At 58.1% G+C, this 23,068-nt stretch overlaps 1 long non-coding RNA gene across 1 annotated transcript in view; it reads right to left on the bottom strand.

The window, feature by feature from the left end:
* Positions 1 to 14,141: 14,141 nt before the first annotated feature.
* Positions 14,142 to 23,068, bottom strand: part of LOC142050945 (uncharacterized) — a 40,259-nt gene continuing 31,332 nt past the window's right edge. Inside the window, exons 11-15 of the long non-coding RNA XR_012658221.1 lie at positions 22,779 to 22,871; positions 22,410 to 22,528; positions 22,216 to 22,319; positions 20,164 to 20,270; positions 14,142 to 14,974 (exon numbers count right to left, since the gene is read on the bottom strand). This is a non-coding gene — a long non-coding RNA (uncharacterized LOC142050945). The remainder of the gene's footprint in view (positions 14,975 to 20,163; positions 20,271 to 22,215; positions 22,320 to 22,409; positions 22,529 to 22,778; positions 22,872 to 23,068) is intronic.

Below are 23,068 nucleotides of genomic sequence, written 5' to 3'. Positions count from 1 at the left end.
AGCCCAGCTGCTGAGCCTGTTCTCAAGTCCCAAAAATGCAGCACTTGACCTCTGCTCCTCAGCCCAAAACCACACGACTTAGTCCCCTCGCTCAGGCCCTCAAAACGCACGACTCGATCTGTTTCAGGGCCCCGGCGTCAGCCACAGGAGCCTGCTCTCAAGGCCCAGGAACAGAAGAGCTGTGCTCTCCCCGTTCAGGGACCAAACCAGCTGAGCCTGGCTGCGTCCCGGCCCCCTCCGCAGTCCCCACGGGCAACGCTCAGGGGCGCGGAGAGCGCAGCCACCCCACAGCCCTGCACCCCCACGGCCCACGCGGGCACTGTCGGGGAGGCCTTGGGAACTGAACTGCGCGGGCCCGGCCCCGCACCCCGGCGGGGCAGCCCAGCGCCGGCCCGGCAGCGCTTTCTTCCTGCTCTCGCAGGCCGCGTTTCCCCGGCAGCGCCGGGCCCGCACCCCAACCCCACAGGGGGCCGGGCCCAGCCCGCCTCCAGCAAACCGCGGCGGCAGCAGCCAGGGTCCTTGCCTGCCTCGCGGGCAAGGGGGGACCCGCCCGGCACCACAGGAGCCCCCGCCGGGGTCGCCGCCGCCGCCCGACCCCGACGAGGAGCAGCCGAGAGCCGGGTGGGGCTGCCCCTACTTCCCCACGGCCGGGCACGGGCTCGGCCCCAAAACCCAACCACCGACCCACAAAATCGCTCGGCCCGGGGCCACTGCTGCCCGCAACCCCCCCCCGGGGACTCCGCGGACCGGGAGACCCCACAGCCGAAACCCGCCGACCCACAGCGCGCCCGGCCACGCGGCTCCTCACCTGCCCCCCGGCGCGGCTCCGGCTGCCCCACGGCCCGGCACGGAGCCGAACCCGGCCACCGGACCATCCGCCGCCCCCCCAACGCTCCGGGATGGTTCTCGTCCCTTTTCGCTCTGACGCCTCGAGCCGAGCCGGCCCCGCTCCTCCGAGCTACCGGCGGTGCCCGCTCGGCTGCTCGGGGCCAGGCCCTGTTCTCGCCCAGCCGCGAGAAGCCGCCCCTGGGTCTCCTCGGTGCGTCCAGCCCCGTGCCGTGCCGGAGCGGGGAGAGCCGGGTACGAGCGCGGAGCCCTGGGGCAGGGGTTGCCCCAGTGCCGCCGACTGTGTGGGGGTGTGTCGTCCCCCCCCGCCCCACGCGGGGGGCGCACACACGGTACACCCGCGGGGCAGGGGCATCCCCGGGGAGCCGTGCAGCCGGGCTGCGCCGTAGGAGGGAAGGGTGATGTTGGTTTCCCATTTTCCCCGCAGCCTGATCCTCCCCCTCCCCCGTACTGAGTCGCCCCCCCCCCGCCCACCCCTTCCCGCGCGTTACAGCCCGCGAAAAAGCTTTTAACAACCCGATCGACAACACTCCCTTTATCCCTCTTCCAGCAGCAGCAGCAGCGAGAGATTAAGCCAACTGCAGCACAGAGGAAGAAGGCAAGGAGAGCCTTTTCAAGCAAGGGCAGGACAAAAATGCACGGCGTGGACAGGCACAGGAGAGGCTGCATTATCTGGAAAGCACAACACCTCCCCAACGGCAGAAAATAAGGAACGAATCGTTTCCAAGGAGCTGCAGCAGACGAATCACCTTTTTCTTTATTGCTCTCCTGCCCTTTGTTATCCAAAGCGATAGGCTTCACCACCGGGCAGAAAATATCTGCCTAGATTTACACGGACAACCAGAAACAATCAAGCCACCCAGGAAAAAGTTCACAGCAGAGGTATAACACATCAGCAGCTAAAACATTTGTTACGCAGGCACAACTAGGCACTAAACAAAGGCTTTCCAACACTGGAGGTCTAGAACAGGTAGACATTAGCACAGAAGCACAAGGGGCTCTGTCACCCTGCACAAATCTCCCCGTGCCTACACACGCACACGTTCAGAAGTTATTTATCAGAAAACGCCCAACTGAGCCATTTGCCACAGTCACCAGACTCACGACGTGATAACACGACATGACACACGAGGTGGGCTCAGAGTTTTAAGGCAAAAATACCTCCCCCGCCCCCCACCCGAGATCTTTCAGGCTCCGGACCTGCCATCTCCCCGCACCAAACCTACCCGGCCAAAGGGTTTCAGGTGGCCCAAAACACAGTACACAGAAAATAGACGGGGAAAGCCCTACATTGTGCAAAAGCGAACGATGCCCGACCAGGGCTTCTCTGCGGGGCCCGGGCCCGCACGGAGCCGCCCCCCCCACCCCGGCGCGGGCCCGGGCCCGGCCCGGAGCCGCCCCCCCCCCACCCCGGCGCGGGCCCGGGCCCGGCCCGGAGCCGCCCCCCCCCACCCCGGCGCGGGCCCGGGCCCGGCCCGGAGCCGCCCCCCCCCACCCCGGCGCGGGCCCGGGCCCGGCACGGAGCCGCCCCCCCCCACCCCGGCGCGGGCCCGGGCCCGGCACGGAGCCGCCCCCCCCCACCCCGGCGCGGGCCCGGGCCCGGGCCCGGCACGGAGCCGCCCCCCCCCCACCCCGGCGCGGGCCCGGGCCCGGGCCCGGCACGGAGCCGCCCCCCCCCCACCCCGGCGCGGGCCCGGGCCCGGGCCCGGCACGGAGCCGCCCCCCCCCCACCCCGGCGCGGGCCCGGGCCCGGCACGGAGCCGCCCCCCCCCACCCCGGCGCGGGCCCGGGCCCGGCACGGAGCCGCCCCCCCCCACCCCGGCGCGGGCCCGGGCCCGGCACGGAGCCGCCCCCCCCCCACCCCGGCGCGGGCCCGGGCCCGGCACGGAGCCGCCCCCCCCCACCCCGGCGCGGGCCCGGGCCCGGCACGGAGCCGCCCCCCCCCCACCCCGGCGCGGGCCCGGGCCCGGCACGGAGCCGCCCCCCCCCACCCCGGCGCGGGCCCGGGCCCGGCACGGAGCCGCCCCCCCCCACCCCGGCGCGGGCCCGGGCCCGGCACGGAGCCGCCCCCCCCCACCCCGGCGCGGGCCCGGGCCCGGCACGGAGCCGCACCCCCCCCACCCCGGCCCGGGCCCGGGCCCGGCACGGAGCCGCCCCCCCCCCACCCCGGCCCGGGCCCCGGCCCGGCACGGAGCCGCCCCCCCCCCACCCCGGCCCGGGGTCGGGCCCGGCACGGAGCCGCCCCCCCCCACCCCGGCCCGGGGTCGGGCCCGGCACGGAGCCGCCCCCCCCCACCCCGGCCCGGGGTCGGGCCCGGCACGGAGCCGCCCCCCCCCACCCCGGCCCGGGGTCGGGCCCGGCACGGAGCCGCCCCCCCCCCACCCCGGCCCGGGGTCGGGCCCGGCACGGAGCCTCCACCGCTGCCCGAACTCACTCACCAGCGCTCTCCGGCCCTTGGCCACAGCCGCGCTGCTCTCCCAGGCGGCTGCCGCAGGCGAGGGTCGGGCGCTGCCAGGCCTCCAGGAGTCCTGAGGAGCTGGCGGCCACCGCAGGGGATGGCTGCCTGCGGTCGGACTGCCGCGGCGCTCCCCGCCCAGCTCCGAGCAGTCTCCGCCGGCCACGGGCTTCCCACGCCGGGCCGCAGAGGGGCCCCGGCACCGCAAAGAGACACCTCGCGGCGCAGCCGCCCCACGCACCGCTCCCACCTCCGCTCCGCCGCGCTGCGCCACCGGAAGCCGGAGCCCCGCGGGGCGGCCCTTAGAGGGCGGCCGGAAGGACCGGCCCCCACCGGCCCCTCCCCCGCGCCGGACCGCCCCCGCGCCCAGCCGTTGAGCGCCAGCGCCCCCTGCTGGCCGGGCCGCGCTCAGCTCGCGAGGGCGCCGTGGGCCGGGCGGGGGGGGACGCGCCGGCTCGGGGCCAGCTCCTTTCGGGGCGAGCGAGCGAGCGGGAAACCCCTGCGGGCCCCGGTCACGGCCGGGCAGAGCCGCGCGCCCTCCGAGAGCTGCTCAACGGGGCTGCCCCTCGTGACACATACCGAGCCGTCCGCGACGGGAGCGGGCAGAGGAGGAAGGGGCCGGCGGCCGCGGGGCCCTGGCCCCAGGCGGGGGGTGGGGGGCTGGGGCCCGTGGGGCCGCCCTGCTGGGTCACTGCCCTGCGCCGCACCGCGCTGGGGGCTGGGGCCCGACCGGCGCCGGGGGACCGGGGGCAGCCACGAGCAGAGGGCCTGAGCTTAGCCACGGCCAGCAGAACACCCCGAAGCGTGAGACGCTGCAAGGCCAAGGTGGTCCTTGGCAATGGGGGCGCCTGGGCTCGGCCTCCGCCTTACCCGTCCTGGGTCTGCGTGGCGTTCCAGGGGAATGGTGTTTTCCTTGTGCGGAAGGTGGGCTGGCCGGTCGGCCGTGCCCCGGTCGTTACCGATACTGCCAAAGGCGCTCGCACGCTCTGGCCCATTACTGCTGCGGTGCCGCGCCGTAGCAGAAAGAAGAGGTGTTGTGTTATCTCACAAAAAGCCTCCTATGGTCAATTGAAGAAATAACCTCTTTCCGTGGCACTGACTCTTTTCGTACAGTCCATAGCCGGCTTTCGGCTTTTGTCTTTACAGCATTCAGTTTGCTTTCTGCCAAGCTTTCTACCTGCTGTGAAACATTTGGATGGTTTTTTCTTGTTGGTTTTTTTTTCCCCTACTTGCTCCACAACTCCCACACCAACCACCCAGCGCGGCTCGCCTTTCAGCCCCCAGACCGAGGAGCCTTGCCCTGGGACGGCCCTTACATGTCAGCAGAGTTGTTCCAGCTCTCACCCTGTCCCTACCCAGCTGAGGACGTCTGTGTCCGTGGGAGGCACCCAGAAACTCCCCCTGCTGCGTGGCAGTCCCCTGCCCCGTCAGAGAAAACTGCGGCAATATCGGCTAAGTTTAAAAGCGTCGGCAGGAGGTGCAGAATACGTAAATAAAGCGGCGGTTGGCTGCCGGGTATGGGTGCAATATAAATACATTTTGTTTATAGGCCTTCGTGCCTATTCAGCGTTGAACGGCACCGCAGCCCACCCAGCCCGGGGCTCGGAGAAGGGTCTCTCCAAGGGCACAACCTAAGACAGCGCAGGAAGCCCAGCTGCCACGCTCCCAGTCGCTACGGGACGCTCGCTTACAGTTACACTAACGAGGGTACGGATGAGGCTGGAACTAGCAGAAATGCTGACTCTTCTGGCCTTTTATTTGTGGAAGGTACAGCGCGCGAGCCTCGGCGGCTCACAGGAGAAGCGTGCAGTGCTGCCTGACTCTCATTCTCAGCTCACGTACTACTGCCAAAGCTCCTGCCCTGTGCTGTGCCAGATGCCGGCTGGCGTGAGCGCCTGGGCTCCTGAGGGACCCCCTTGTCCTGAGAGCCAGAGGTACTCGCTTCCCTTTGCATGAGGCCTGTAGGAGATATACCCTGCAATTTTAAAAATCTGTATCAAACGTGGCAGACTCAAAAGAGGGCATTTTTAAAAAGGCAGGTTTGTTTTCTTTTTTAACTTTACGATCTACAGCCTAGCAAAGAGCTCCCTTTCAGTGTCAGTCGCTTGGCTTTCTCCCCTACTGACGAGGTCCCAGCCTCCCGGTGAGATCTCGCTGGAGATATTCTCAGTTTCCCTCGAGTACGTGGCTGCCCTGGCCCGAGGCCAGCGAAGAAGCTGACTTTGCCCGTGCCTGAATCAGCAACACGTCCAGCAGGCGACTTGCAGAGCCCAGGGAACCCTCGTAAAGAGGTTTGGGGGTGGGGCGCGCCACATCTGCGGCATCGGCCGTGGGAAAGGACCGGCGCAGTAAAACAGGTGGGTGAAACCGCGGTGCGCGCCAATACGTGCTGCTGCCTGGGGCATCGCTTTGCTGCGGGTCAAGTCAGATGCTCTCTGTAAGAGCGAGTCAGGGTAAAGGCAGCAGCAGATTTCTTTTCTGCTCATTTTAACAAAGGCTGGACGGAGCCCATAGAGGAAGGCACTACGCGTCTTGCTGGGTTGGTTTCCCTGCCTTCTCGTAAGCTGTCGCGGAAACTTGCACGAGGAAAGCCTGTGCAAGCTGATGATGACAGCCACACACGGTTGAAGAGGGAGCAGATGGTGAGAGCAGAGGTACGCGCTCAGGCTGTGCGCTGGAAGCTAATGCTAATGCTGCAAAATAAAGAGTGGATTTTCTTTTTTGGGTTTAGGTGAGCGCTAAACATTACATGTGCGTGTGTGCGTGTGTCTCTCGCAGGTTTTTGTCATACACCCCACCCTCCCACCCCAAAAAAACAACCCACACATGCCACGCGTTAAACAGTGGTTTTCCATTGTACTTAGACGTGCTTACATAGGTGTGTTGGTTTGTTACTTTTTTTAATGCAGAAACAGCAATACGATAGATTTAATACAGCTAGCAGTTAGATGGGTGTAGCTTTAGAGCGTCGGCTGTTTACAAAGCAACTGCACACCTTCTTTAACTCACAGTTTAAACAAATGAACTTGCAGTGCATCACACGTGCTTTGTACAGTCACGTTCCACACGGCAGGTCAGATGCTTCACCCTGCCTTGTCCTTGTTCCCCCGACTCCGACGGGACCGCCGAGGCCATCCTGGGGACAGCGCCGCTTTCTAGCAGCTGGGTTGCTTGCCTGGACGCCCCACAGACAAACAATCATTTCCCCACTGAACCTCTTCTCAAATATTTTCCTACCCCTGCAGGCCCCACGTCCTTTGGTTCATATTTCCTTTTTTCCGGGCTTTATGCACAGGACCGATGATTTCCAGAAATAGAAACAGAGGCTGATTCAGTCCAGGCTAAACATTCTCTGACCTAAACCAAACTGCCTTCGAAGAGATAGCTGTACTGTAGGCACCACCTCGGGAACAGAAGTTGCCCTGTCATAAAAAAAAAAAAAAAAAAAGAAGGAAAACAAGGCATTTCAGGCTGAGGAGGCTGAACGGTGTGCTGGGGGCGGTGGGGAGTTGGAAAGAAACAGTTCAGACGATCAGAGCGAGCTTAGCGTTGCAAAGCGTGCCATTATTTTTAATTTGGCAGTCAGAAGAAAATAGATTCCGACACTGATTTCCCGTGTGCTGCGGGAGTTCTCGCCTCAGCATTCCTGTGCACCATTTTACTTTTGTGTCCCGTCTGCTTTGCTTTTGTGTTGTAGCTCTCCGGTTCTAGCTACGCTTCCCACCACCCCCGTTACTCTTTGACAAGCCCAGCTCTCACTGCGCTTCCCTTCCCGTATGCGCGTGCAGGGAAAAGCCCGCGCGTCTGCCACTACAGGACACGCTCTGGGAGGCAGGAGAGATGACGACGCTCCCTGACAGAGGACACAGCTGAGGGGCGGTCCGCCGGGGCTGGGGAGATGGCAGCACCTTCCCTCAGCTGCCCCATCCGAGCACGGGTGCAGGTGAGCACTGAGGAGAGACAAGCAGGCAGGAGCCGCAGAGCGAGAGAGAAAATAAAATTCACGGGTGGGTGCTACTTGCGTCTCATTTTTAGCGCAAGGGATGAATTCTCAGCACATTCTTGGAGCTGCCCCTTTGGGACTCACGGAGAAGAGGGAGGTTGGCCACGCGGTGCAGCCCAGCTCTGCTTCCCCTAAATGGTTTTACTGTTCAGGTGTTGCCCTAATCTGGCCGGTACCCCTGCAAAGAGTTTGGGATTTCTGCTGCCTCTCCGGGCCAGCCGCAGACCCTGACTTCATCGCAGCGAATGACCCTGCACTCCTCAGAGCGGTTGCCGAGTCACATCCCGCTGCCTTCCCTGCAGAACTGGAGACCCTTTTTCAGCCCTTGCCCCCTCTTCTCTCAGCTCGTTGCCCATCCCTTTTTCAGGGCCAGCACCGATCCTGCCTCCAGCTCGCCCTGTCTCCACCTGCGAGCGCCCAACACGAGCTAAATGCCTCCTCAAGGACGCACGGAAGAGACGCGCAGGCAACCCAGCACAGACCCCCTGCAAACATCTTCTTTCCATTTTCTTTCCTCTCCTGACACGAAGAGATGACTTAGGAAAAGCGTACTGCTCGCATTTCACCTGCACTGCTTCTACTTTCACTTTCGCTCTCCTTGGCAGTAATTAATAGCGGTGGTTGGGGAGGGCTGGGGCATTCCCCCAAAGCGGCTGCAGTTACATCCGGGCGGTTGTGGCACTCCATTAGCTTTGTCATTTTAAATCTAAATCTTCTGGAATTGTTAGTTCTCGTCAGGAATCACCCGCACCTGCAAATTTTCTTAATGCCTACGCTTGACCCCAGCCACTGTTTAACAGCTCACCTTTATTTCTGTTCATTTAAGAATCTAAAGCTTCGTTTACTGCTTGGGTTGGAAGCAGGAGCTGTCGCTGCCTCTGAACTTTCTAACAGCCCTGTTACAATTTCAGTATTACCCACTCCCAATTTAGCTTTCCAGTTCAATTTTCATTGTAGATTCTAAAACTGTCCTTATTTTGTTTCTGATCAGGAGTCATTAATGCCTGCAGTTGATGTAATAACGGCTGTATTTAGATTGAGCTATTAATGACTCGCAACTCTATTTATGGCATAAAAAAGGACTGCCTTTATTTTTTTTTTAATTACAGATTAGGAATAATGACTGCCTGGTTTGCTCAGTAATAGGTGCGATTAAATTTAGTCACGACTCCTCCCTAAATAAAATGTATTTATTTGCACTCTAACAATTTAACCTTCCCTTTACCGGTCAGGGGCACCGACAAGTGCCCGTGCGTACCTCCGCTCCCCCTGCGCCGGCTCCCCAGGGAACAGCCTCTTACCCTGACCAGAGCCTGCAGCGGCCCGTTGTCGTCCCAGCTCCTCGCCCTCGAGAAAGCGGCCGCCTGAAGCGGCAGCAGATCCGCTGCTGCCCAAAGGGGACGGAAATGGCGTGGGGTAAATGATAATATGAAATGATAAATGAATGAAATGATCTCACAAGGGGGAAGAAAACCAGCAAAGCAAAAAACAAACCCCAAACAGAACACCATACCACTAAACCGTCTCACCGCCCCCTCAGCGCCCGAAACAACATCCCGGGAGAAAAAAAGCAAAGCAGGCCACAAGGGACCTTTCTAGTACAGATGCTGCCAAAGAGTGCCAAGCTCTGGAATCCTTACCTCAGGCAACGCCTCCGCTTCTCTAAACGCCAGAGCACGCCTGCCCGGGGGGCTGAGACAGCCCCAAAGCTGCGACCGCCCGAGGGAACACGGGAGCACCGACGGCAGAGAAGCCCAGGGGCAGCAAGAGCTGCCCGAGCCCCGGCTGGGGCTCTTCGACCCCCGGGCCCCGCCCCCGCCCTTCCCACAGCGCCCCGCAAAAGGGGCGGGCCGAGCCCCCCCGAGGGATGAAGGCTCGCAGGGTGGCAGCAGAGAGCAAAGTGCACCGCACAGCACCAAAGTGGGTGGGTGGGGCCAGGTGGGTCAGACATCAGACGGCCCGCCTGCCCATCGCCGGGGGCAGGGCCCGTTGCTAAGAGCGTGGCGAGGGGTATCAGGACCGCCCTCAACGGGCTATCGCAAGGGGTCAACACCTGTCGCTAGGGGCTGTGCCTACACGGTTCCGGCCCCCACGGTGACGTCACCACGTAGCGTGCGGGGGGGTCACTAAGTGGCGTGGAGAAGTGAGCGCGGCAAAATGTCGCTACAGCCCGTGCACGGCTGCTGGCTGCAGTACCGCAGTTTGGTCGCACGGTGGCAGCAGAGAGCTAAAAGGTCGCCACTGCGCATGCGCGGCTGCCCACCTGCGGTACGAGGGTTTGGGCGCTCGGTGGAAGTAGGGGGCAGAAAATAAAGCGCCACCGCGCATACGGAACTGCCTGGCTGCAGTACCGGCATCTGCTTGCACGGTGGGAGCAGCGACCAGAGGAAAACTTCAGCCTGGGGAACGGGCAGCTTCCCGTCTGCAGTACCCGGTTTTGATCGACCGGTGACTGCCGCGATCGGGTAAGGGGCGGGTGGAAATCTCTACCAGGGTAGCGCAGCTCCCGCCTGCAGTCCCGGGGTTCGGTCGCTTGGTGGAAGCAGCGAGCAGAATACAAAGGGTGGCCACTGCGCATGCGCGGCTGCCCACCTGCAGTACCGCGGTCTGATCGCACGGTGGCAGCAGAGAGCAGAAAGGCGGCACTGCGCATGCGCGGCTGCCCACCTGCAGTACCGCGGTCTGATCGCACGGTGGCAGCAGAGAGCAGAAAAGGCGCCACTGCGCATGCGCGGCTGCCCACCTGCAGTACCGCGGTTTGGTCGCTCGGTGGCAGCAGAGAGCAAAAAGGCCCACTGCGCATGCGCGGCTGTCCACCTGCAGTACCGCGGTCTGGTCGCACGGTGGCAGCAGAGCAAAAGGGCGCCACTGCGCATGCGCAGCCGCCCACCTGCAGTACCGCGGTTTGGTCGCACGGTGGCACCAGAGAGCAAAAAGGCCCACTGCGCATGCGCGGCCCCCCACATGCAGTACCCGGGTTTGATCGCACGGTGGCAGCAGAGAGCAAAAAGGCGCCACTGCGCATGAGCAGCTCCCCCCGTGCTGTTCCGCGGTTCGGTCGCACGGTGGCAGCAGAAAGCAGAAAGAGGCGCCACTGCGCATGCGCGGCTGCCCACCTGCAGTACCCCGGTCTGGTCGCACGGTGGTAGCAGAGAGCACAAAGGCGCCACTGCGCATGCGCGGCCGCCCACCTGCAGTACCGCGGTTTCATCGCAAGGTGGCAGCAGCGAGCACAAAAAGGCGCTACTGCGCATGCGCGGCGGCCCACCTGCAGTACCGCGGTCTGATCGCACGGTGGCAGCAGAGAGAACAAAATGCGCCACTGCGCATGCGCGGCTGCCCACCTGCAGTACCGCTCTTTGATCGCACGGTGGCAGCAGAGAGCAAAAAGGCGCCACTGCGCATGCGCGGCTGCTCACCTGCAGTACCGCGGTCTGATCGCACGGTGGCAGCAGAGAGCAGAAAGAGGCGCCACTGCGCATGCGCGGCTGCCCACCTGCAGTACCCCGGTTTGGTCGCACGGTGGCAGCAGAGAGCAAAAAGGCCCACTGCGCATGCGCGGCCGCCCACCTGCAGTACCGCTCTTTGGTCGCACGGTGGCAGCAGCGAGCAGAAAAGACGCCACTGCGCATGCGCGGCTGCCCACCTGCAATGCGAGCATTTGGGCGGTCGGTGGAAGCAGGGGCAGAAAGTAAAGCGCCACTGTGCATACGGAACTGCCTGGCTGCAGTACCGGAATCTGCTTGCACGGTGGCAGCAGCGACCAGCGGAAAAACTTCACCCTCGGGAACGGGCGGCTGCCCGTCTGCAGTGCCCGGTTTTGATCGCTCGGTGACTGCCGCGAGCAGGGTAGCGCAGCTCCCCCCCGTGCTGTTCCGCGGTTCGGTCGCTCGGTGGCAGCAGCGAGTACAAAAAGGCGCCACTGCGCATGCGCGGCCGCCCACCTGCAGTACCGCTGTTTGGTCGCACGGTGGCAGCAGATAGCAGAAAGAGGCGCTACTGCGCATGCGCGGCCGCGCACCTGCAGTACCTCGGTCTGGTCGCACGGTGGCAGCAGAGAGCAAAAAGGCGCCACTGCGCATGCGCGGCTGCCCACCTGCAGTACCGCGGTTTGGTCGCACGGTGGCAGCAGAGAGCAGAAAGAGGCGCTACTGCGCATGCGCGGCCGTCCACCTGCAATACCGCGGTTTGGTCGCACGGTGGCAGCAGAGAGCAAAAGGCGCCACTGCGCATGCGCGGCCGCCCACCTGCAGTACCGCGGTTTGATCGCTCGGTGGCAGCAGCGAGCACAAAAAGGCGCCACTGCGCATGCGCGGCTGCCCACCTGCACTGCGAGCGTTTGGGCGGTCGGTGGAAGCAGGGGCAGAAAGTAAAGCGCTACTGTGCATACGGAGCTGCCTGGCTGCAGTACCCGGCATCTGCTTGCACGGTGGCAGCAGCGACCAGCGAAAAAACTTCACCCTCGGGAACGGGCGGCTGCCCGTCTGCAGTACCCGGTTTTGAGCGCTCGGTGACTGCCGCGAGCAGGGTAGCGCAGCTGGCCCCCCGTGCTGTTCCGCGGTTCGGTCGCTCGGTGGCAGCAGCGAGCAGTGACACATCGTCGCCACTGCGCATGCGTCTGTTCCGGGTGCGGTACCGCACTTTGGCCGCACGGTGTCAGCAGGGTCCACCATCGCCACTCCGCATGCGCGATTCCCGGCTGCCGTAGCACAGCACGGCGGCAGCGGCACGACGTCCGTGACTCTTCTCTGGGGCAAGACCCGCGCCGGCTCTGGGTCACGTTCGCCGGGATAACGGAACTGTTACTGCGTGCGCAGAGCTCATGTTTCTCTGCACCTTCCCCACTCCCGCAGCCCCAGCAGTGTCAGTCGTTGCCTCCGCACCGCCCACCACCAAAGTGCCTCGAGCATTTTAGTCCTTCCGTCTCGACTGCTTTAAAAATCAGGTGGCCGTTACCGTCCTCCCTCCTGCCCCACTCACCCCCACCCCACGCCCTAGGGAGGAGAAGCAGCACAAACGACCTGGGGAGAAAGGTCCCCTTTCCCACCCCCCACCCCCCCGGAGTGAGCCCCATCAGTTGCTGTAGGCCTGCGGCATCAGGGCTGTGACAGGGAGAGCAGCAAGTCAACAGGTCCTAGAGGGTTAAAGAAGAAAATCAATCAGGGGAACACAGCTGCCCTTCCGAAGGCAGGCTGCCTGGGGTGAGGGGGGCAGCTGTGCGTCAGGGCACGGGGCAGCCAGGCAGACCAGGTGCCAGTGGCTGACCTGCAAAGGACTTGTGCGCTGCTGAGCCTTGGGCTTCGTTGGCTTGGCAGCGCCTCGCCTCGCCTCTGCACTGCCAGGACCCTGCTCTGCTCATCCTGCGTCAGCACAAGGCTTCAGCGAGCACAGAACAGGAGGCCAGGGAGAGGGAGGACGTCACCGGGGAAAAAAAAGTCATGCGGGGGGGCCATGTCAGGGGAAAGCGTTTGGGAGGGCACAGACACACGCAGAGGGAGGGCGGGGGAGGAGGCGGACACCGCTGGACAGGGGCATGTCTGGGCAGACACGCCACGGGGAACATGCATGGGGATGACTGACACCAGGGGGTCCCCCCCAGGATAATCCACAACGGGCAACTCACCTGGGCTAACCTGCAGCAGATGATCCGCTCCAGATAACTGACCCGCTCCGGCGAATCCATTCCAGAGAAGCCCCAGCAATGCCCCTCAAACTGCCGGTGTTTCACCCCAAATTTTCCCCAGTTTAGGGTTTTCGGTGGGTTTATTTAGTTTTGGTGATTTCCGGTTGGATGGTTTGGCTTTTTTTGTTGTTGTTCGGGTTACTTTGGTTTTGTCCGTTTGGGGTTTTTTTTTTTTTTTGCTTTTCCATAAGGTAAAAGTTGGGATTGCTTTTCCAAACGGTTCACTTCCGGGTTTTTTTCACCCTTTCCACAACATTGAAATTGGCGATTTTTTGCTTTTGTGCATGAGAATGGTTAGCAGGGTTCCGCCCCCCCACCCCCGCTTTTTTTACCCCCCTCCTTTCCAACTGCACAAACCCAGCAGGAGTGGGCTTTCCCAAGAGCCCCGAATTGTTTTCTTTCCCCCAAACCTGTTTGGGGTTTTTCACCCCCCATTGCAGACCCAGACTCAGGGGCTTTGGAGTGTGTGTCTGCCCTGGCAGCAGCTCCCAGGCTGCCTACGCAGCCCCAGAGGGGAAAGTCCCCATTTGGGGGAATCGGCCCCAAATCGGGATGGGAGAAGGAGAACGGGGAAGGGGCAGCATTTGAAAGCGCTTTTGTGCCTTCAGTTGATTGGGGGGTGGGCTGTGTGTCTAATTTTTAAATCTTCTCTATAAACATCTCTATCAACGTGGTTTCTTTGCATTTTAAAACCTTACATAGCATAGACATTTGCACTATGTGTCTACTTACACATCCTTACGGAGTACATCTATATTTTATATATACTATCTGTTTTACATTTACATACAACATCTGTTTAGACTTAGCTATTATATTTACACTTACACCTATTTAGGCTATTTACACTTACACAGAATATCTCTTTACACATACCTGTTTAGACTTCCATATTAACACGTACATAAAACAGCTATTTAGGCTAGCTATCTGCTTACTTACCCTTTGACACTTCAATCTTTTTCGACTTCTCTATTTAGACATCTACTTACAGTTATACCTCGGCTTATTTCACTCTATATAACCTCTATTTAGATTACACATCTACTTAGACTATGTAACACACACTAAGCGTAGATGCTCGCTCTAGTCAGACTTTCTTCTGCTTTGAATTCCTTCATCTATCCTTTTCACTTTAAACTCCTTTATTTTTTGATCTAGATATATAGACGGTCGAGTTACTTTTGTGTTTTAAAACCCTGCATCTCGATGCAGAATTTTTGTATCCCGAAATCCGTTATATAATATAGGAGAGATAAGTTCTTATCTCAAAATCCCTTTATGCATCTATAAATTAATATTACACATGTCAATATATATAAGAGGTTTTTGTAATAGCCCCCCTGAATTTTCAGGCATTTTGGGGCTGTAACCCCCCTTTTTGGGGGGGAACCCCTACATGACGCCCCCACTCACCTGTTCCTCTGACGCATTATCAGCTCCCCCAGTGACACCGGGGCACCCCACATGACATCATCACACCCCCCCCAGGACTCCCCCAATTTTATTCACCCCCAAGAAGGGCACTAAACAAGGGAACCTGCTCCAACCTGCAGCTCATTACTTTAATAGTGCCATTTACAAAGGTACACGCACACCCCTCCCACACCCCCCAGAAAAGGGGGAGCTCTGCTAAAATCTAAAAGGTGGGGCAGCCCCCCCAAACAGCTGCAGCCCCCCCAGCCCCTGTCCGCAGGCTGGCGGCTGCCCCACGGCAGAGCAGGAGCGTGCCAGAGGACGGTGTCACGTCTCTCTCGGGCTCCGCTCGGACATGTTCCCGCACTGGGACGGGCTCCCCGGGGTGACAAACAGCCCCGGTCCCTGGGGGCCCCGACTCTCCCCACCGGGCAGCCCTCGCGGCCGCACCTGCGGGGCACCCGCTGGAGACAGAGCCAGGAGCCTCCAGGCCGAGGGATGGCCCCTTACCTTCACCACGCTTAACGACCGGCAGGCATCTCTTGAGCATCACGAGACACTTAGACGACATCTGAAAAACAGAAATCCCAAACTATATTTCAGCACGTTAATAAAATAGCACAGAAGAAAATGGAGGAGCTCAGTCAGCATAAGGGGTAGGAAGGAAATTGAGCCGCAGCAAGATTCCAGGCAAACGGGTCACGTCAAAACACAACACATCCTTTAAAAGCTAGAGTGATTGGAACGCTTGAAAACGGTATTAAGACTAACCGATACCATTTTGAACAGATCCTTCGCGTAACACTGAACGCTCTGGCTGGTGCTGGAAAACGTCTCATCCCTTCCTTACGGCACCGCTGCGGGGAGATAACCCCGTGAGGCTGCGGGGCAAAGTTGTACCGGAACCGGAACCTCCGCTTACAGATCCACCGCAGCAGCTACAGCCCTCGCCCTGCCGCCGCACGTCTTGCTGCCTGGCTCCACGAAGCCTGAAGTGAAGCGTGTCAAACTTGAAAGAGTAACGTAAAAAATTAAGAATAAATCTCAGTAATTCACTTTGTGCTGAGAAGGCGGGCGCGTGTTTACGCACATCCAATATGAGCGTCTAGGCTCTAAAAGCTTTCCATTTTCCTTCTGCGTTCATTCAACTCGCACAGCCGTTCACGCCCGCCATAAGATTATCTATCTCCAAAATACACAGCAGCAACGTGACTGGGGGGTTTTGGCGTGTTACGGAGTCGGGAGGGACGTCCGCCCAGCTGCCCCGCCCAAGAGATGCTGCTGAACTGCCAGGGAAACGCGCGTCGAAAGCGAGACTGAAATAAAGTACTTAAGAGCGCTCCCTCAAAATACCGGCAGGAAACACCCCCCCACAACATTCAGTCGCCCCTCATTAAATATTTACAACAAATACCTACCTGCTTAAGTACACCTAACAAATCGTACCCTACATCTGCTTGGCAGTTACAGCTGAAAGAGCGCAAGTCACGTCGTAAATCAGACGATGTTAGCTTTTTTTTAAACTTTCATTTATGACAGAAGAATCGGTGAGTGAAGAGATCCCCGATAGTTTTACTTTTTTGGGGGGGGAAAAAAATAATACCACAACAAAAAACCACACAAATCAAATCCCCAGTGTTGCAATACACGGGGCTACCAAGAAGGACCGGCAGACCTGCTAATGCGTTCGGCTGTACCGAAGCATGCAGGCGAACCGCATTTTATGGTATCTCGACTGTTACAACTGAGAACCCAAGCACTACCAATGCCATCAACCTTTGGAGTATGTGCTGTGCTTGGATCTCCGCAAGGACCATGGATTTTTTTATCTTTAAAAAAAAGCAATACTTTGCAAGTCTTGTGCTGATGAGTTCTGCTGACAAAGACACTGTCTCTAAGATGCACTCTGATGGCAAGTTCATAGAATGCAACCTCACTGAATAAGAAATATCTCAATTTTTCAAAATCTCTTCCTAACAAAAGTCACACTGTGGGGCTTTCAGATGGGTCAGATTATGAATCCTTTCACAACAAGAAACACACCAGCTAACCAGGATATTCTTGCAGTGGCCAGGTGCCTCTTCATCATAAGGAAAAAACCCAGAGCCAGCAATAAGTATCACACAGGTCAACACAGATCTCTTCCAGAGCACCCCCCTCATCAAAACGAACATGCCCATCAGCTCACCTGCTCTGCACAGATTCCAGCATCACACCCCGCTTCCGTCATCGCTTGTGGCACCAAACGTATCAACACACAGTAAACTACCGTTACGCTCGTGAGAAATCACCGCCCCGTGACTTCCTCATTACTACCCAGCTCACTTCTAATGCTCATACGCCGTTCCAAAGACGGCCCACGTGTTACCTACAAAACTGAAGAGCTCGACGACGGACCACAGCATTCTCTGGTCTTAGATGCTGGCCGCTGCCCCACCTTCTCAGACCTCTCATAGGCGTGCGGCAGCAGCACTCCGAGCCTGCCAGCGGCACCTGCAAAAAGCCAAGCGAAAAGGCACCTCCTGAGATGCTGCCCGATGCCACAGCCTGCCCGCACCGATCCCCGTCTCGCACCCCTTTCCCTCGACAGCCTCCCACCCGGCCTACGTCACTTGCAGCTGAACACGGCACCTCGCCCGCCGTCCGTAACACCCAAACGACACGCGTTGCTTATAACTTCCCCAGCAACACAACACCTCAGAAAAGAGCTGCTACTTCAGCCCACCAATCACCACTCGCCTTGCTCGACTTGCCTCCTTTGCTCATTGCTACGCTACTTCAAAACCAAAACAAAAGACAAACGCAAGGAGCAATGGAGTCATAGAGGCATCGGTCACATCTTCCCTCTATATACACCACGCACCGACTCACCCGCTTACATCGGTCCCCTCAGTTCCCCTCCGTCGCCCTGCACGACTCGTCCCTCGGCATCTCCAAAACCAATACGAAACAAGTCGCCTGGTTGCACAGCAGTACCTTAACTGTTCCTGAACACCGACTATAACCTGCCATTAAAAACAAACATATGACATCAAACATGAAGCCCTACGCACGTACAAGCTTGAACACCCTGCAGAGGTAATCTGCTCAGCTGAACTCTAGCTGCCTCTCCCAGATAGCCACGGTCACGGCCTCCGAGCCCACAAAACGTCACGGTGATTACGGTCCTTGCCTGCTGAGGAGGGCCACTCCATCCGAGATGACGGTACCACCTTTCCCCCAACAGCCTTAGCATAGCAACAGATGAACCCTAAGCTCTCATCGCTGTGCCACCTACCCGACTCTACACGGCCAGCAAGGCGGCTCCGAGCCAAACTCACAAAACGCACACACCAACGCTATGAGAAACACTACAAACTGCGCGCCTCCGAGACGAGAGAACGCTCTCGGCAAACACAGAGACAACTGGACGGAAGAGCTCGTCCAGCAACAAGACCTGCAGAACCCTGACAGTGGTGCAAGGAGGCCCTAACGAGATCCAAAATGATTAGAAGAGCGTCAGGGCCCGTGACAAGAAGTTCCTCTCAAAACTGAGAGGGAGGAGGCACAAGAAGCCCAGCTACAAGACCTAAGAACGTAAGGATGCAGGGAAGAAATCACGCTCCCTGAAAACAGACAGCGACAGAGCAGAGCTGTTCACGCATCTGGGAACGACGCCGCAGACGACAACTGCCCAGAAACTCCTCAAACATCAGAGCGATCCACGCTTTAAACTGTAACGCAAAAAGAAGCACCCGATGGGCGCCGGCCCCACAATTAGAACCTTGCCAGCCCCTAGGGATAGCGCTGTGCTCCTGAGAGCAAAGAGAACAAAGTCACCAGCCCCATGCGCCCCCTCACTGCGACCCAGCTCGCCTGAAATGCTCCTCAAATAGCCTTCGGTCGCATCTTCCCTTTAATCCCGCACACGGACCCGCTGCCTTAGTGTGCTCTACTCAGCTCTGCTCCGTCACCCTGCACAGCTCCATCTTCATCCTCTGCAAGAACAGCATGATAGAACAAGTCACCTGGACGCACAGCAACAGCTTAACCATTCCACAGGTCTTGCTTCCACGTAGGAATACCATCTAGAGCCCAACTACTGCATGCCATTAAAGGAAATACCTTCAATCAAATGTTAAGCCCCACGCACGTACAAACTTGAACAGCTGAGAGGTGCCCTCTGCTCAGCTAGCACTCTAGCTGCCTCTCCCAGGCAGCTACGGTCATCCCCTCGGCACCCACAAAACACCCCGGAAATTACCATCCTCGCCCGCTGCCAACGGCCACTCGCTCCGACGAGGGTTGTACGGGCGTTGCCAAAACAGTCTACGCATATTAACATTAACCATATACTCTTATTGCTATTCTTTCCTCCGCTCTACCATTGCTACACCCCCAGGCGGAGCAGCTCTGACACAGGCATCGACGTGCACGGACCGACACCGCTCACAAATACTACAAGCGACGCGATCGAGGCACCTAAGAAAACTCTCACCGAGACGACGGACTTCCGGCCCAGAGATGCCACCGGGCGAGAAGATCTATACGGCAGCGAGGAAGAAGCTATAGCATCCGCAGAGAAGTCACCTACCATCATCACCTGCAATAAAACCATATACCCACAACTAGGACGACGTACGAGCGACAAGCCACTCTTAAAGACCTCAGAACGTTCAGGTGCAGGGAACAGGTCCCAGAAAAGGGCTCTGCGTATTCAGACTGCTCCTCAGCAGCAGTATCGAGGCCGCCTTAATCACCGCTGCAAAAAGATGACCTTCTATAAAGGTCTAATATTTCAGACACAAGACAAATCTATGCAGTAGACTTAAAATGCGAGAAAGGAAGCTCTCGGTTACCATTATGCCGATGAGCCAGGGCTTGCAAAACCCTCAATATTGCTACCTAGGTGCCTGCTCAGCACGGAGAACAACAGACACATCGAGACCCGAGTACAGTAAGGAACAAAGACAGACTACAAAATCCACACAACAGCACAAGCACAGGCAGGAACTCCCCTGCCTGGCAGATGCTTCTGTTTTGCAGAAAGGACACCACAACCTCTCTCGGCCCAAACGTGTCCGGTCTCTGAACGGTACCCTCCGCTGATTTTACAACCCCTGCCCGCCCCACCTGCGCTTCCCGCAACCGACCGGCCACCCGCACAAAGACCGCATCGGCCCCTCAGCTTCCCTTCCAAATCTGGGGGCTCAAAAGCCATCCTTTAAAAAGGCCACACAGGCTATGTAGGATGGGGCTGCGGTCACACGGATACTCTTCATCTCCAAACGTGCGGTGCCATCACTCAGCATCGCACCACTCAACGCCGGCCACTTCCGCAACAACAGCCTCCTCGGAAGCGCCGTGAACTTCCGCTCCCCCACGCTCTAATGAGGCTGGATGTCGTGGCCGCCGCCACCTACGGTGCCTAGAGAACCAGAGAGACAAGGCGACCCCTGCGCCTGGAAGCGGCCGCCCGCTCACAAACAATTCCACACCTCAAAAATAACAGCTGCTACGGCTCCCTGTTCATCGCTCACCTTGCCCAACGAGCTCGGGGCAGACATCCCGCTTTGCATATAGTTTTGTGAGTCCCTTCATTAACTAGTCACATAGGTGCTCACACTGCACGACCCCTCCGTTGTCACGTGCTGACCTACCTTCTCACGATGCTCTGTTCGCCCCCTCCCTTCCGTGTCCGGCTCCCTACCGTGCATCTGCACCAACAGCCACATTCCAGACTCATCCTTTCCCCTACCGTGCCAACACGGCTCCGCTCACCTCCCAATCCGTGCCTCCCGGGTCAGTGGCCACGTCAGGTGCCTGCTCGCATTCTCGGTCCGTCCCCGATGGCTGGGGAACCGTCACCTTCAATGCCGGGCCCACTTCTGGGGAAATACGGAGAGGCACACAGATGTTGGACACTGCTTTCCAAAAGCAAGAGCTCACCACGCAAAACAAACTAACAAATCCTTTTGACTGACTTGTTCGGCAACACAGAGACCCCAAAGGCAGAAATCCCAGACGAGTGACCTCACAGCCCGCCCCGTCACAGCACACGACGCCATCTGCTCGCCTTTGCCATCACGCCTCGCTCGACTGTCCTGCTTAACCCTCGACCTGTTACTTAAACTGCAAGAAAAAGTCAAACCACGCAACACACAAAAATCACAGTTCGTGTCAGATGACTCAAGCACAGGCGGACACTGATAGGCCAAACACCAAAAGCAGTATGGGAAGCAAACAGGCGTGGCTGGTGTAGCGACACACTCTCCCTTTGTAGGTAACTCACTCCTGAGCGACTCCATGAACAGCCGCGTGGAGAACCTCTCGGCAGACAGCACGCTCGAGTGGCCGCGCTGACACAACTTGCACAACACACAGGCAAAACTGGTGGAAAAAATATAAGGTTCTACCTTCAGTCAAGTCAAAATTCCTGGAAAACAAGACAAAACAAACAAAAAACCTACCACACACAAAAAAACCCAACAAACCACAAACAAAAAAACCCAGACAAAACCATAACACCCCCACAAAACCAAATAATCCAAAACACACTATTAGACCATCTTGCTACCCCTGAACACCCAACACAAACTTACTGACCCAAGGGAAAACAAAAGCTCGTACAAGTGTACTTTCTAATATATATCTGCTGCTCAACTTTGACTGCTCCTTAATCTCTTACCTCAACCAGAAACCTCCCCATCTCTGAATGTCAAAACACACCTACCCAAAGAGCTTAGACAGCTCAAAACCTGCAACCAACTCAAGGAACAGTACCAGAGAAGCCCAGGAGCAGAATGAGCCTCCTGAAAAAAGGCTGGGGCTCATCTACCCCAGCGGAATGGCAAAGCAGAACGAAATCTTTTAAGAACCCCTTCTCAAAAAATATCTCTGGTTATAAAGTAAATCATTTATTGTAAAACCATCAACCATTCGGAGTCACCTCAACGCTCTCTCTCGCTCAGTCCCTTAACAGAACTAGATCAGTCTCAAAGGACAAAAAACACGAAAAGAAACGTGGAAATACACAAGCGTATCGGGAACCGTATGAAGCAGCTAAATTAACACCTCAGTAGCTGGGGCAAAACTAAATTGTAAAGGACAACAAAAAAACACCCCAGGAGACACATGGATAAAAACAGATGAAGGCGCTCTCTTCTCGCAGAAGCTCAAGAAGAGACCTGAGCCAACGGTACACAGCTCTGGGGTATCGGATACCGAAAAGAAACATACTCGAGACAGAAAACAGACTGCTGTGGAGCACAAAGGTGGCTTTGGCAAAGGTTCTGCCGGGACAAGAGTCACAGTTACAGGGAACGGACAGCGGCCGGCAGGGGAAACGCCGTCGGCGTGGAGGGGCCAGCGGGGTAAATGCCGCCCACAGCTAACGCTGCGCTATCAAGCCTTAAGCGAAAACTGCAGAGTAGTTACAGGAGACGGGCATAAGATGGATGCTGAATATCACTTGATGGTCACAAAATCTCATGGGGATGGGCACCACGTAGCCTCACGGACACCCCTTAGACCCAAACGCTTAACGAAAGACGCTTCTTGCCAAAACACAAGCTCGACGAGGAAAAGCCAAAGCTGATGCGGGGGCAACTACTAAAATCTCAGTACGTGAGCAGGCATTACTTAAGATGGTGCGGTGGTTCTGCCGGGTCCGTCCAACCTGAGCAACGGGTTCTAACGCCTGTCCAGCAGCGTCCATGATCTCTCTCACGGCCTCCCACATCAGAAACCTCCCCTGCCCAGGACCGCGTTTTGCATGTTCCACCCCTCCCCATCCCCGCAATGAAAATCAAACACAACAAATAAGCAGTCTACTTCATCTTCTTGGCCTCCAAAAGAAGCTTCCTTCCTCTGCTGAGCGTCGACACCAACATCCTCGTGCCGTTCCTCAAAAGCAAGCTGGTCCTCGGGTGCCCGTACTGCCAAAAGAAGACAAAACGATTATGCTCTTATAACGAGCTCCATCATCCTCTCCTCCTTCAGGAAATCGAGTCCCGATTGCTACATACCAGAAGTTTGTGCAGTAGATGGCCGAGGCCAGCCCCGTAAATGAAGCACTCTGTGACCCTGCTTTCTCTTTTGGCCACAGCACCCGCCACTGGGGAGCCCCAAACCCCTTCGTGACTCCCTACGAAAACCAGATACAACTAGTTCAAAACATCTGGCAGGTGAGAGATGACCAACAAACACGTACAGCCCACCTTACCCTCAAACCAGCCAGAGAGCTGACTTCCTCCCCCACTGAACTCTCATCTTCGACAAATTCACCAAACAGAACAATGTTTACACTGAACAGAACAAAACCCTTACCCTCTGACACTCTGAAACGGATTTGTGCACCCACAAAATATATATATTCATGCTACTGACCCACGTACCACACTTCCTCAGGGTCAGCCCCACAAAGACAGGAGAACGCCCAATGCTCTCTCCATGGATACCCCGATGCTCCGCTCCCTTCTTTGCTGCTCCTGTCACGGGAAAATGCTGAGAATAAAAAAAAGGTTCAGAGAAGCAAAACAATAAACAATAAGGAGAGGGACCAGCGCAAAGGAATAGAGAGAGGAAGAGACGAACAGGAAGGACAGACAACCCCATCCTGAGCACAGCCTCTGGGAGAGGGAAAGAGGAAACAGCAACCGTTATTACCGCAGATCAACCCTGACCA

The sequence above is a fragment of the Phalacrocorax aristotelis genome, unplaced genomic scaffold, assembly GCF_949628215.1.
Source record: "Phalacrocorax aristotelis unplaced genomic scaffold, bGulAri2.1 scaffold_64, whole genome shotgun sequence".
Classification (NCBI taxonomy): domain Eukaryota; kingdom Metazoa; phylum Chordata; class Aves; order Suliformes; family Phalacrocoracidae; genus Phalacrocorax; species Phalacrocorax aristotelis.
This window is presented reverse-complemented; position numbering and strand designations above follow the sequence as displayed.